The 14,016-nt window shown below is 39.9% G+C and overlaps 1 pseudogene; it reads left to right on the top strand.

Annotated features, from left to right (window-relative positions):
- Window positions 1-760: 760 nt before the first annotated feature.
- LOC122805693 lies at window positions 761-934 on the top strand (annotated as a pseudogene).
- Window positions 935-14,016: the final 13,082 nt, after the last annotated feature.

Below are 14,016 nucleotides of genomic sequence, written 5' to 3'. Positions count from 1 at the left end.
ATAAACAAGATTATTGATAAGGAGAGAAAATAGTGGATTGAAAATGGCTCACAATGGCACCCTGTCTTTGAAAGAACTGATGCTAGGACTTTTTTTTTCAGATTAGATCTGAAAGGTCTTATCAATACAGATTCCTCAAAACCATCTGACATCACCATTATCAAATCCAAATTTATCCAGCCCTAAGGGAAAAGACTTTGGACAGCTCAAATGGTCTTTATGGTCAGTGAGGAGGGCATCAGAAATGTGACTGTTCTCCATTGTCATGTAGATCTGGTCCATAGCATTATGTAATGCAGTGGTGCTATAACCAGAAGTAAAACTTTACTGATTTGGGAAGGGAACTGAGAAATAGTCAATATACTCCAGAATCTTTGAGTGTGTAACTCTTTCCAGTAGTTTAGCCAAAGGATGTATGTTGGCAATTGATTAGAAGTCTGCTGGGCTGAAGGATTAGGAGTCTTCAGGAATATAATAAGGCTATGCTTAGATCTGTAAGGGATTGTACCAATGTAAGGGTAAAAAAGAAGATATAAGTGATTATCCTGATATTTATATGAGCACCTAATCTATATTTAGTGAGATGAATCTTGTGAAGAAATGCTTGCTGGAGGTAGATTGCCCAGCATTGCTGTTATGAACCTAAAATGACTGACAGAGACAAAAAGTCTTGGAGACAGGGTTGTTGAACCTGTGTTATGAAAAATTATAACATTGAATAGGAGTGCCTGAGATGAGAACCTTGATGTCATTAAGTTTTGCATTTGCGCAGTGGTAATATCATAGCCAATGAAGGTTTATTGAGGCGTGATTATTGCTATTTGAAAACTTTACCCCGGGTATCACTTCTGTGTCACTGTTAGACAGAAGCGCAGTATACTAACCTCGAAAAAGGGCATAGCAAAATTATTTTAAAATGGGTGGCGAAAGTCATACACACTCTGGCTAGGCTTATAAACGCCCTAGGGCAGATAGCCTAGTATGAATCTATGAACCTATGAACAAATACAGTTAACATTCTGTGGGTTTATATTTCTTGTAAGCGCCGTTTAAGTCCTACAGAATAGCCTCAGATGACCCAGATTAGCTTTTTTCTTGGTCCAGGTCATAAACAACGTTCACAGTGGTAATCCTGTTGGTGCACCTTTAAAACAATACTGTGGTCTTCTTTACATTGTGAATAGGCCTGGTGCTTGGAGGAACTGAAATTGGGGAATCCTGTTCCTTTAAGCCTGCATTTCCTAAGTGGGAACAGCCTTTCTTTTGCAGTCAGCAAGATGTTATAGAAGGCTGACAAGACCTAAGGTAGGACTGGATTCGGCGAATACTGAATACAGGTTTACTGCACTGAGCACTAAAACAGGTTGGTGTTCATGGACACAGATACTGATCTCATTGAAACTAAGGCCTGAGGGACTATGTGCATTTTAAAGGACCAGTTGTCTAGTACTGGGCAGTAGTCACTCAGCATATTCAAAAGTACCTAGACCTGAAATCAGTTATGATAGCATTAGATATTACTACATCAAGCAGAGTGCTGCAACCTAAAGAGAGATTCAGCCAGGCACATTAACTATGTATCACATTTTGAGCAAAAGGCTACTGGTTATAATTGATAATCCCTTTGCTATTTCTTACCCAGTCCGTGTTTATGTTGCCTAGTACTATAATTTTCCGCATCATGACAATGGGAGAATAGGACACAAACATGGTCAAATATATTCAAGTAAAATCCAAGAAGAACTCCACAGGGAATAAATGGAGCTAGCAATCAAAAAAAGTACCAAGAAAAATCAAACTGGCTGACTTCAAACACAGGCGAGCAGAGCAGCAGCAGAAACTGCACAGTTCCAAACAGGCAGCAAAGGAACAAGTAATCCAAAATCCAAACAAAGAGAGTTGGAACTGTATGGAAAATGAACTTTGTAATTCCTTTCTTAGGGTGTTATAAACCACATTTTGTTCATCGATCTAGCATGCACCGTCACCATGTTTTTAAGAATATTGTTGAATGACAGATGATTTCACGTATGAATAATGTAGAGACAGAGTTTATTGAGGACGTTATGGGGTTTAAACAAGACTTTGGAAGAAGAGGGTACATAAAGAAAGAGAGAGAAAAGGGCTATAAAGAAGGAATGATGCTTAGATCTACACTTGGGAAACCTTATTATGGGCTACCCATCAGAAAAAAGGAGGGAGTTTTGTGCACTGATTCAGACCCTGTTTGAATAGGTTTGACATTCACCTATGATAAAGACATATGAACATTTTTCATAGGAAGTGGAATATTCTTAAGACTGACCCGGATATGACACAGCCTCATTTTTATTAAAATAATTCCCTATCTCTCAAACAGATGTGTTACCCTAGGCGTTCCTATAGTTTTAATAAGGAACATTTATTATTTTCTACATATCCCTATGGAAGATGGAATTTCTGCCCTTTTATCGATGGCTGTAGTAGCTTTTTACATCTCCACTCAAGACAGCTGTTCAAATTTAAAGTTACAGCAAACTCCAACACCTGTAATATCATAGGGAAGACAAATAGACATCTTTATGACAGAATCAGAGACCCCTGTACTGTATTAAGAGGTCTAATGAGACCAGTGCATTAGCTAAGCATATTATACAAGCGGGTGCTGTCCACAAGTTTATGTTTATGGCTATTAATTCTATTGTTCCCACAGAGTGTCTAGGTGATGTTATTAATAAAACAGAGGAAGCAGAGCTGAAATTTATTCTTAATTTCAGGTCAGATTGTTTACCTGAGCTGAATGAATATGTTTTTATTAAACCTATTTTAAAGTCTCATGGATTGCAGAAAGTATAACTGTTTTTTATAGTTTATTTTTTATTTTATTTATTTAGGTAGCGTTGTCGCCTCACAGTAAGATGCTGTCTGGTTCGATTCTCAGCTAGAGCGTCTTCTGCATGGAGACATGCGTGAATGGGCGTACCTTTGTTGAAGGTTGTGCATCAGGCCTGGCAAGCCAGTACGTAAAAATCAACTGCCAATCATTAGCGGACTGGAGTTCCGCTGTGGCAACCCCTAACTGGGAAAAGCCGAAAGACACAAACAAAATTTATTTAGATGTTTTTGTGTATACTGCTATTTAAGTGCTTTGGCTTTCCTTAAATAGAATGCACTCCATTCACTTACATTACAGCACTTTTATTGGTTAGTTTGATCTAGGTCTGCTTATGTCATACTATTTAAACATCAGAGTGTGTTGTGTGTTTTACTAAAGATCTGAAGAAGCTATATGCGAAAGCGCTCATCTGTTTTTGTTTATTTTTTATATTAAAAGTTCATTTTCTATACAGTTTCCTGCTCTCTGTTTGGATTTTGGATTACTTGTTCCTTTGCTACCTATTTGGAACTGTGCATTTGTTGCTGCTTCTCTGTTTGCCTGTGTTTGGAGTCAGCCTGTTTGATTTTTCGTGGTCAGATATATTGTTGACAATGGGTGGGATACATAGGATTGCAATGTGGAGCTTTATGTGGGTTTCCACTGCTAGTTGGATAAGCACCTAGTTAGGTACAAATGCAGAGGTAACAGTGATTTTTATTGTCCAGGGTTACATGAGCTTGGGATTCCTTTTTCAGCAGTATAAAGCTAGTATACAGATGCTTGGCCTATTGTCATAAGAACCATAATAATTATCAGGTAAAATGAAACAAACGTTCTTCCTTACGTCATGGCTCAGTAATAGCAAGAACCTTTGTCAAAAACTGAAACATCGTGGCCTCCAAGAGCCTTTATCTGAAACTGATATACCTGAGACTCCAAGAACCTTCATCTGAAACTGCAATACCGTGGTATCCAAGAATCGTAATTTCAAATTGAGATACCCAGGTTACAAGGGTGGAACATTTGCTATTACGGCTCTACTTATTTATTTATTATATATATGCGTTTGTTGATCGGGAAAGTCTGATTGGCCAGCAGTAGCCCCTTTTTAGTGGAGGCCCAGAGAGAAAATCACTAACAAACAGCAATAAAAGTAAACCATGTATGTAAATACATAAGCAGAAATAATAAAATAATTGTAAATATAGTAAAGTAGGGAAAATTAGCATTGTCTTTAGAAAATGTAAAAAAAAGAAATAAAAAATATAAGAGATGTGCCACTATATGAGAAGTTACAATGTAATACAATATATAGCACTGATGATGTTCCACTGTATGTGAGATTGTAAAAAAAAAAAAAACTGAGAGAAAAAGTTCTATTCACAATTGTTTTGTATAGCAGAAAACACAGAATATGCAACAAATGAGAGTGCAATTATATATGGCTGGTGTAAAGTGTAAAGAGTTTAGAATAGCATTTAGGTTTAAAATAGTGTACTGTGGGGATTCTGGATTAAGGCCAGATATACTTTGTTCTGTTAGATAACAGAGAGAGAGTGTGGAGGTTTTGGAAATAAATAAATGTTTAGTTAAATCATTGCAGATAGACTCTTTAACTCGGACATTAGTTAGGGAGTATGCAGTGCAATATATGATTGCTAATGTGTGGCACAACACAAGTTGGGTTAATATATGGAGGAATGAAAGACAAGGTATAAGTATACTTCTTTGCAAAGTACAGTAAAAGTCAGATTAAATGTATGGAGAGACAAAAAAGAGAGAGAAGGATACGGAAAGCAGGCCAGGAGATGTGCAAGAGCATAACCATGAGTTGCTAAAGTAGAATTTTAAAATGGTATTTAAAACTATGTATGTTGTTCTGTTGCCTAATGGAATACAGTTTCAGATCTTAAAACCATAGTTGGATCAGAGAGCTTTTCCTGCAGAATTCAGGGTTTAGATAATGATGAGTAGACGCTTGTACTGTAAATTTGGGGGTCTGATTGGAGAATAAGGCTTTATTAGGTTTAGCTGGTGCAAACACTTTTTGAGGTTTATAAAGAAGTTATGGAGTATCACTAGTTGGGCACTTTGGTAGTTCAGGCCAATGGAGTTGATTTAAGGTTAGGTAGGGGTGATATTTTGCTCTATTGTTGGCAACAAACCTGGCCATTTTGTTATAATGTTGTAGTTTTGTTTGGAGTGACTGCTGAAGGTTTGTGAAAATGGGTGCTGCATATAAAAGTGAGGGAAGGAGGAATGATGATGCTGTTGTTTTCTTGGCATTGTCAGGTAAATATTAACTTTGATAACCTACATGGCCTCACCCAACTCATCACTTCCCCCACAAGAACAGACAAGAGAACCAAACACCAATCCACTCTAGAGTGGATACTGGTATCCCACCCATCACTGATATCCCTAGTAGGGTGTCTACCAGACACCCTGAGTGACCACCAAGCCACATTCTTACTCAGATCAAAATCACCACAACTGACCCAAATATCTACGTGCCTAATTAGGAACAAAAAAACACTTTAACTGCTCCAACTATATAAACGACTTAAAAATGTGCAACTGGACCCCCCTAAAAAAACCTATCTCTTGATGAAGCTGTAGTATATTTCAATACTACCTTCTTAAATACCCATAACCATCATGCCCCCTCCAGAACAACAAGAATTAAAAATAAATATGCCCCCTGGTTAACCACAGACACAAAATCCCTCATCAAAAAAAGAAACAAGGCCTGGACCAACTACCTCAACAGTAAATCCCAATTGAACAAACAAATATACATTGAAATACGTAACAAAGCCAAAAAACTCATCAAAACAGACAAAACATCTTACTACCAAAAGTTACAGGAGAAGCACAGGAACAACCCACAAAAATTTTGGGCAGCAATTAACTCTATTCTACAACCAGGTAAAGCAACTACCCCAACCCCAAAAATAGATAACAACCAAGAAGACATCCCCACACTATTTAATAAATACTTTACAGAAACCATCCAAACCCTTGCAAACAACCAACCCTATGACAACATCCCCACCCCTGCAAATCCACCCTCCAACCCCAACTAACAATTGCCCCAAGTTCAGCTTCCACCCAGAACCAACCAAATCCATTGAAAAACTACTCCGCAAGCTCAAACCAACATCTCTAGCTGCAGATAAATTACCTGCTGAATACCTCCACCTGGCTGCAGAAGCTATATCATATCCTGTCTCCATCCTAATAAACAGATCCATCTACGAGTGTATAGTACCCAAGCTATGGAAAATATCACATATCATCCCTCTACATAAAGGGGGAACCTCCCTGGAACTCAATAACTACTGCCCTATAGCCATACTACCCCCTTTATCTAAAATTTTAGCGAGGGTAATACACAATAATATATAATAATATAATATAATTGGCTAAAAAACAGAACCCATAAGGTTAAAATTGCTGGAGCCATGTCAGACTCAAAACCCGTCACAAGTGGTGTCCCACAGGGCTCTGTCTTGGGTCCACTCCTATTCGGCATTTATTTCTCAGATGTGAAAGCAAATATGGAAGGATTATGGCTGACAAAGTTTGCAGATGACTGCAAACTGGGTGCCATAGTGGATTCACCTGCCGACACACACATCCTACAGAAAGGTCTCACTGAAACGGACAACTGGTGCCGGAATCATGGCCTCAAACTTAACGCCAAAAAATGTATAGTCATCCCCTTTGGGAAAAACAAAGTACCCACAAACTATCACGTAGACAATAACCCACTGAATACGGAAGATGTAATCAGAGACCTGGGGACTCAAGTCGATAGTGACCTCTCCTTTGACAACCATGTTGCCAAAGTGGTCAGAAAGACATTCTACCTTGCCCATCTCATCATGAAGGGATTCTCATCCAGATCAAAGGAGGTCATTGTACCTCTATATTCCTCCCTTGTCAGGCCCATGATTGAATATAATGCTCCATTTGGGATGTATCTCACCGCGCACATGCAACAACTGGAAAGACCCCAGAAGTACCTCACCAAGAGGATCATAGGTCTAAAACATGTGCCGTATCCAGCTAGATTAAAGAAACTCCAGCTCTATTCAGTAGCATACCGCCTGCTCAGAGGTGATTTGTGCCTAACATACAGGGCCATGTCCAACCAGGAATTGATGGACATGCTCCATCTCAAAAAATCCAAATCCACCAGAACTACACGAGCTAAAGATTTCAACCTCTGCACAAATATGAATAGGACATGCTGGAGGGATAGATTCATAACACAGAGGTTACCCATACTCTGGAACAAAATCCCAGTTCACGTGAGACAGAGCCCTTCATTGGCACTGTTCAAGAAAAATCTCGATGCATGGATGGGAGATCGCAAGTTCACCCCGGGAGTGACCTCAGTGTCACTACTAGACAGAGGTATAGTTTACTAAATAATAGGGTTCCACATGTGTCACTACTAGAGAGGCGCAACTATATGGTATGGGGTGGCGTAAAGCCACATCACTGTTGGCTAGGCTTATAAATGCCCCCGGGCAGATAGCCTAGTACACTACTATGAAACTATGAAACAAGCAACTAATGAAATATCTCCTAGAAAATAATCTAATAGCAACACAATAACATGGCTTTAGACCCTGCCATAGCACCACCACCGCACTAACAGAATTACTCACAGAAACAACAGACTCCTTGTATCTGCCACCTTCCTTGACTTGTCCAAAGCATTCAATATGGTTAACCACAATAAACTCCTTCTTTCACTAGCAACTCTAAACCTTACCACCCCTGCCATCTCCTGGTTCAAAAACTACCTAGAGGGAAGGAAACAAGCTGTTATGTGGCAAAACCAACTCTCCTCCTCCCTACCAGTCTCCCTAGGAGTACCCCAAGGCTCCATCCTGGGGCCACTTCTTTTTACCCTCTTCACCAATCAGCTCCCAAACAGTATTCCTAAAGCCTCAATAGTGCAATATGCAGATGATACCACCATAATATGCGTAGCCAAATCAATTGACATCCTTCACTCCCTAACACAAGAATGCTTTTCCCTAGCAGAAACTTGGATTACATACCAAAGGCTCATTCTGAACCCAAGTAAAACAAAGCTAGTACTCTTTAGCTCCCACAGAGCCACACCTCCCACTGATTCTTCATCTCCTCCTTTAACAAAACCACAATCACCCCCACAAATCATACCAAACTCTTAGGGGTTGAAATAGATAATCACCTTAGATGTGACCTACATATTTCTTTAACCATAAAAAAGTACATAAAAAACTTGGCCTACTGTATTGCAATAAAAAAATTCCTCACTGACCACTCCAAGACTACAATAGCAAGGACTCACCTACTATCCACCCTACTTTATGACTCCCCCATGCTTACAAATCTCCGCAAATCCAACCTAAACAAACTTGATAGTTGTTATAATAAGATAGCCAAATTCGCTATAATCTCTCCCATCAGAACACATCACTGTGAATGCCTAAACAAAACTCAATTGGCTAGAACTACCACTACTACTTCAGCTCAATCAACTATCACTAGCCCACAAAATAATACATAACTCTGAAAACACCCCAGCCCTACAAAATCTTTTGCAACCCTATGCAACCGCCAGGCCCTTGAGGTCTAGCACACAAAACCTCCTCAAAGTAACCAAATATAACAATGCAGCTGGTAATTCTGTCTACAGCCACTATATAGCAAAAACCTGGAACTCTCTTTCTGCCCACATAAATGACAACAAACCCCCATCACAGTTCAAGAAACTTGTTAAAACTCACTTTTTGAATAATCAGCTGTGCTCCTGTATGCCCCCTGGCTAATGTCTCATTAGAACACTTCACCTAACTTAAGTAATTCTGCTAAGCCAACCAATCATATTACTGTACCAACTTAGGACTGTTAATCTACTGCTCATCCTGCCTCTCCAGGAGTTAGGGAAAACTACCCCAGCAATGCTGTGCTTTCCATAAGCAACTAAAACCAGAAGACATATTGTAAATCAATTTGCTATCCTTCTCAACTAAACCCAGGCGAAGACATATAGTAAATCAATTTGTTATCCTTCTCAACTATAGCGAGCATCACCTGCTCTCTCAGAGCCTTATTCTACATCTCTCTGCTTTTACTCTGATAGTAAATCTATCGGAGGAACCCTAAACTTAGGAATATCTTCTAAAATGTGATATTATATTGTATAGAACGAATGTATCCTATCTGTTAGTTAACATGTATGTCAAAGTCTGTTCTATGGAAATTGTATGTCAAAATTCTGTCCTCTGTCCTTAAAACTATATTTTGTAAAAAAAATTATTCTCTTGGAACTTTTCTCCCTGGGCCTCCACTGAAAATGGACTTGTAATCCATTTGGACTCTCCCGGTCAACAAATGCAGAATAAAAAATAAATAAAAATAAAAATATAGCAGATCATGATTTTGGAGAATTTTCTTTACTAGCTTGCTGGATATGGAGATCCAACTTTTTTGCTCGTCGACTGAGATGCCAAGTAAATTAATGCAAAAGGACTAATTCAATTGGAGTATCATTGGCTGAAGTGATAGATAAATTACTGTTTTCATTCACCAATGTTTTAAGAGCGGATAACATGAGCTTTGTATTTTTAGCATTTAAGAGAATGTGGAATGTATTTAGCCAGAACTCAATGGAGGAAAAAGAGATTTGTATTTTTACTTAGAGGTCAGGTAAGGTTTTTTGGTTGTGTGGATGAGTGTGCCATCATCTGTATAGTGAATGAGAATGGCTTCTTTAGATGCATTGTGTTGGCCATTTATGAATGTATTATGGAACCTAGTATAAAGCCTTTTGGGAGCTCCAGTGGAGATAGGTAAGAATGTGGAGTATTCATTAAGCCACGTAACTGCTTGGTGTCTGTTTGGCAGGTAGCTGTGTAACCAAGAGAGGGTTGAGTGATCAGACCTAAGAAGAAGAGTCTATGTCAAATTAATTGGTGGGATATGATATTGAATGCTTTGGATAAATCAAGAAACAGGAAATAAACTAGGTTACTAGAGTCCTTGTGAAAAGTGACTTGGTTGGTGAATATTGCCAGTGCTGTATTATTACTATGGTGAGGTCTGAAACCATACGGTGTTGACGAGAGTAGGTTATAGTCAGAGAGATTTTTGAGGAGTTGCATTTGTATACATTTTTCAAATATTTCTGATAAAAGGGATAGTAAGGCAATAAGACAGAAGTTAACATAAATGAGTGGAACTGACACCTTTATGAAGTGGTATTATGAACGATTTTTTCCAAGACACACCATTTCTTAAATAGATATGTTTATTAAGACTGAGACAGGGTAAACCAGCAATTCAACTGCCATGGTAAGGTATACTGTAAGCAGGTTAGCAGCAGCCAGACTAGTGGGGTGGAGCTGTAGAATAAATTGTTTGATGGTGGAGTTAAAAACAGGATTAAGATGGAGAAGAGGTGTGTTACAGGTTTGTTGATGTGATGTTAATGAGGGGGACACCAAAACTATAAAGTGTTAATTCAATTAGCTGGCTTCAGATTCTGCATGATTTAGGCTAGTAGGAGAAAGCTGTACTGGGTTGTTGTCAGGGATTATCAGGTTGTATATGGATGTCTGGGACAGCTTAGGGTTATTGTGGTGGGTGTCTTGTAGGGAGGTGTAGTACATTTTCATATCAATTTTAATGTACTTTTTAGTTTGGCTTCTTGGTTCCCTAAAGTGTAGGAGGGTGGACTGTATTTTCTGTTGACACTACTTTCCAGGCCTTGTCCTTTAGTCTCATAAGTTGTTTTGTGGGTTATGTTAGTCGGGGGCATGATTATACACTGCTGTTTATACTTAATAAGTACTTGTTGATTTGGTATACCTTCATTTATTTGAAAGGAGGTTGTACAATGCACCAAAGTGTGAAAGTACAACCTGTTGTGTAGGCTGGAAGTTTTGTTTGTGTTTCTGGCAGCCATTTTCTGCTGATTGTCTTCATTATTGAGAGTAACAAGGCCTCCTGACCTTCTGTAAGAGTGATTGGGTAATAGCAGGGTCTGAGGAATAATCTGATCTTCCCAACTCTTCCATTCTTACTGCTATATAAACCCTGTGTCTTATAAAGGCTCTGCTTGTATTGTCAGGCTCTGGATTGCATTGCACAAGTGGAAATTCCTTAAGATTCCAAGAGCAGGCTAAGTTATTTCTTACACTTATTTCACTGAATTGCACTTCTGAAATGCTTATAATTGTGCTATACAGTTGATCTACTATATTTGTGCACTGTTATAAAGCTTTTTTTATTGTTTCACTGCATTTATGTACTGTTTTAAACTGTTTTAACATTACTTAACTGTAAACTGCTTTTTCATACTGAGAGTTGTATTTTCTGTTTGTGATTGCTCTATCCGAACTTTTCTGTGCATTTTTGTCTGTCAAAAGCATTCTCTGGTCTGCTCCTTGATCTGTTTAAAACTTTCATTTAGTGGCTACAGCTAGGAACTGTAATTTTTTCCCACCCAGCCACCCTCCCTAGTGTTGTGTGTTCTTATACTTGGTGGCTCTGCAGTTGCCCGCCCATACTGTATATTTGATCTGTGACACTCCTCCCAGTCTAGTGTCATTAGTTCAATCTAATAGAGAACATTTGTGAAGGCCAACCCACTCAGATTCTTAACGTTGAATTAACTTCTGTTCCAGCTTTCTCCATTTCCACTTTACTGGAAAAAAAAATTCTAAGCTTGCTTCCCCCCTTTCCTGTGGCAGGCCAGACACGGATTTGCTGTGTGTCCAGGACTGTTTGTGAGCTCCTAAGCCCCCCCCCCCACTTAACTGGAGTTAAACTATTCCTGGCGCCATAAAGTCTGTTTTTCAAAATTTCCCTTGCAACTAGCCAGCTTTTTAGTTTTAGCACTCATCTGTTTCTTTGATCTCAGCACTTGTTCAGAACTCATTGTAAGCACTAAATAAGTTACAAATTACTACAGCACTCAACTTTCCTCACTTGTCTAGAGGAAAACAGTTTTTAGTACTTAATAAATAAGCACCTATTCAGGCATGTCTAAAGGTCAGCTCCCGGTCCCTGTCTACCTGATGAATCTGGGCATCTTGGGACAATGCAGCAATTGCCTCATGTACACAGACAACCCTCTCCTCCTACCACCCAACACTACGACCTGTGAGAGATGCACTTATATAGCCAAACTGGAAGCAAAGCTCTCTTTACCAAAGACAGGCCTAGACAGTCAAGAGGAGAAGGTAAACACTTGCACCGCACCACACATCACATAGTCCCTCAAAACCTACACCACCAAAACACACACACACAGAACCACAAAACACACAGCTACATTCGCAGAGGCTCTCTGTACTAATCTGCCCAAACAACAGAGACCTCCAAAGCAGAAATGCAAGTAACCTCCACCCCCCCCAACACAACCCAAATGGCACATAGTCCACATACTCAGTGTGCCACTCAACTACAGCCCATAAGGCATAACGTTCCCAACACTCTAGTCATAGGTGACTCTATAGTCAGGCACACTGATGTTCCACTCATCAGGCTAAACAAGGAAAAAGTTACTGTCAGCTGCCTGTCAGGTGCCAGGATCTGCCACATAATGCACGCACTCAGGTCACTCCACAATAAGTACAAATATGACTCTGTCATTGTCCATGTTGGTGTGAATGACCTGAGACGTACCTCCCAGGACTACATGAAAAGAGACATGGAGGAGCTCTCTGATCTTGTAGCCCAGACCGGTATGACCCTAGCCCTGAGTAGCATCTTGCCATCAGCCAGAATGACACCACAGTACAAGGACAAAATGACTGACTTTAACAATTGGCTAAGCTTCTAGTGTCATTCTAAGGGAATCCAGTATCTGTCTGCCTGGGATGACATGATCGACAGACCACACTGCTTTGCCAGAGATGGCCTGCACCTGTCACCCTTGGGATTCCGGATACTGGCAAAGACTCTTGCCACCCCTATAGTACCTTTTCTAGGCAAGGTTCAAATGACAAATTCACCACCGTAACAGGTACAAGCAAGCAAAATCTGAGGGTAATGCTACTCAATGCTAGAAGTCTAAACCTCAAAATGCACTCACTCGAGGCACTCCTTAAAATGGAGAACACTGACATCTGTGCAGTGACAGAGACCTGGTTCAAAGCTCCAGAGAGCACCCCTGCATTACCAGGCTATAATTCATACCACACCTTTCGGCCACCAAACCCGGACCGAAACACTAAAGGTGGAGGCGTGTCCATATTCATTAAGGATATCCACACCTCCAAGCTAGTTGCTCAGCATAATGCATCGAGATTATCCAAGTTCAACTAACTCTGGGCAAAACCGCAATCCAGATTGTAGCTTGCTACAGACCCACCACCATGCCCCAGGATTCCCACTCCTCTTTTCTTGATACACTGGAAAATATTAAGGTACAACCCAACACTCTAATAATGGGTGATTTCAACTACCCTACCATTAACTGGGAAAACTACTCATGTACCAACTCTTTTGCTCAACGTTTTCTGGAAATCATCAATTCCAACGCTTTGGATCAACTTATCTACACCCCCACCAGAGGCAGCAATATACTAGACCTGGTCATGACCAACATGGGTGACCGGTGTTCCACACCAGAGGTCAGCTCCTCGTTGGTCAGATCCGACCACAAGCTAATCACCCTAGACATCCACATCCCGCTCCCACCCCCCATTAGGAAAACAACCATAAAAAATTTCTCCAAAGCCAACTTCACTCTTCTTAAGACAGAAGTGGCAAACTTCATGACACCCATGCAGATGGACAATAGAGGTACGACTGCTGAATCCTACACAAATGCACTTTATAAGCACTTACACGAGTGCATGGATCGTGCTATCCCTAACAGAACCAAGATGCTATCCTCCAAAAAAAGGAAGCCAGTCTGTGGTGGTCCGCTGCCATAAACAAACTCTACAACAGAAGAAAGAAACTATTGCAAAAAAAAGTAAAATCCCACGATTGGAGGAACTCCCTGGTGAGCCTCAGTAAGAAGCTGAGATCCCTCATAAAATCCTCCAAAGCTAGTTATGAAAACAAAATTGCCACTGATTCTATAGACAACCACAACGCATTCTATAGCTATGTCAAAAATCTCAATGGCAACACTCAGA

This window comes from Protopterus annectens, chromosome 6.part1, assembly GCF_019279795.1.
Source record: "Protopterus annectens isolate FY-2018-M chromosome 6.part1, PAN1.0, whole genome shotgun sequence".
Classification (NCBI taxonomy): Eukaryota; Metazoa; Chordata; order Ceratodontiformes; family Protopteridae; genus Protopterus; species Protopterus annectens.
Note: the sequence above shows the minus strand (reverse complement) of the source record. Positions and strands in the feature narration are given on the sequence as shown.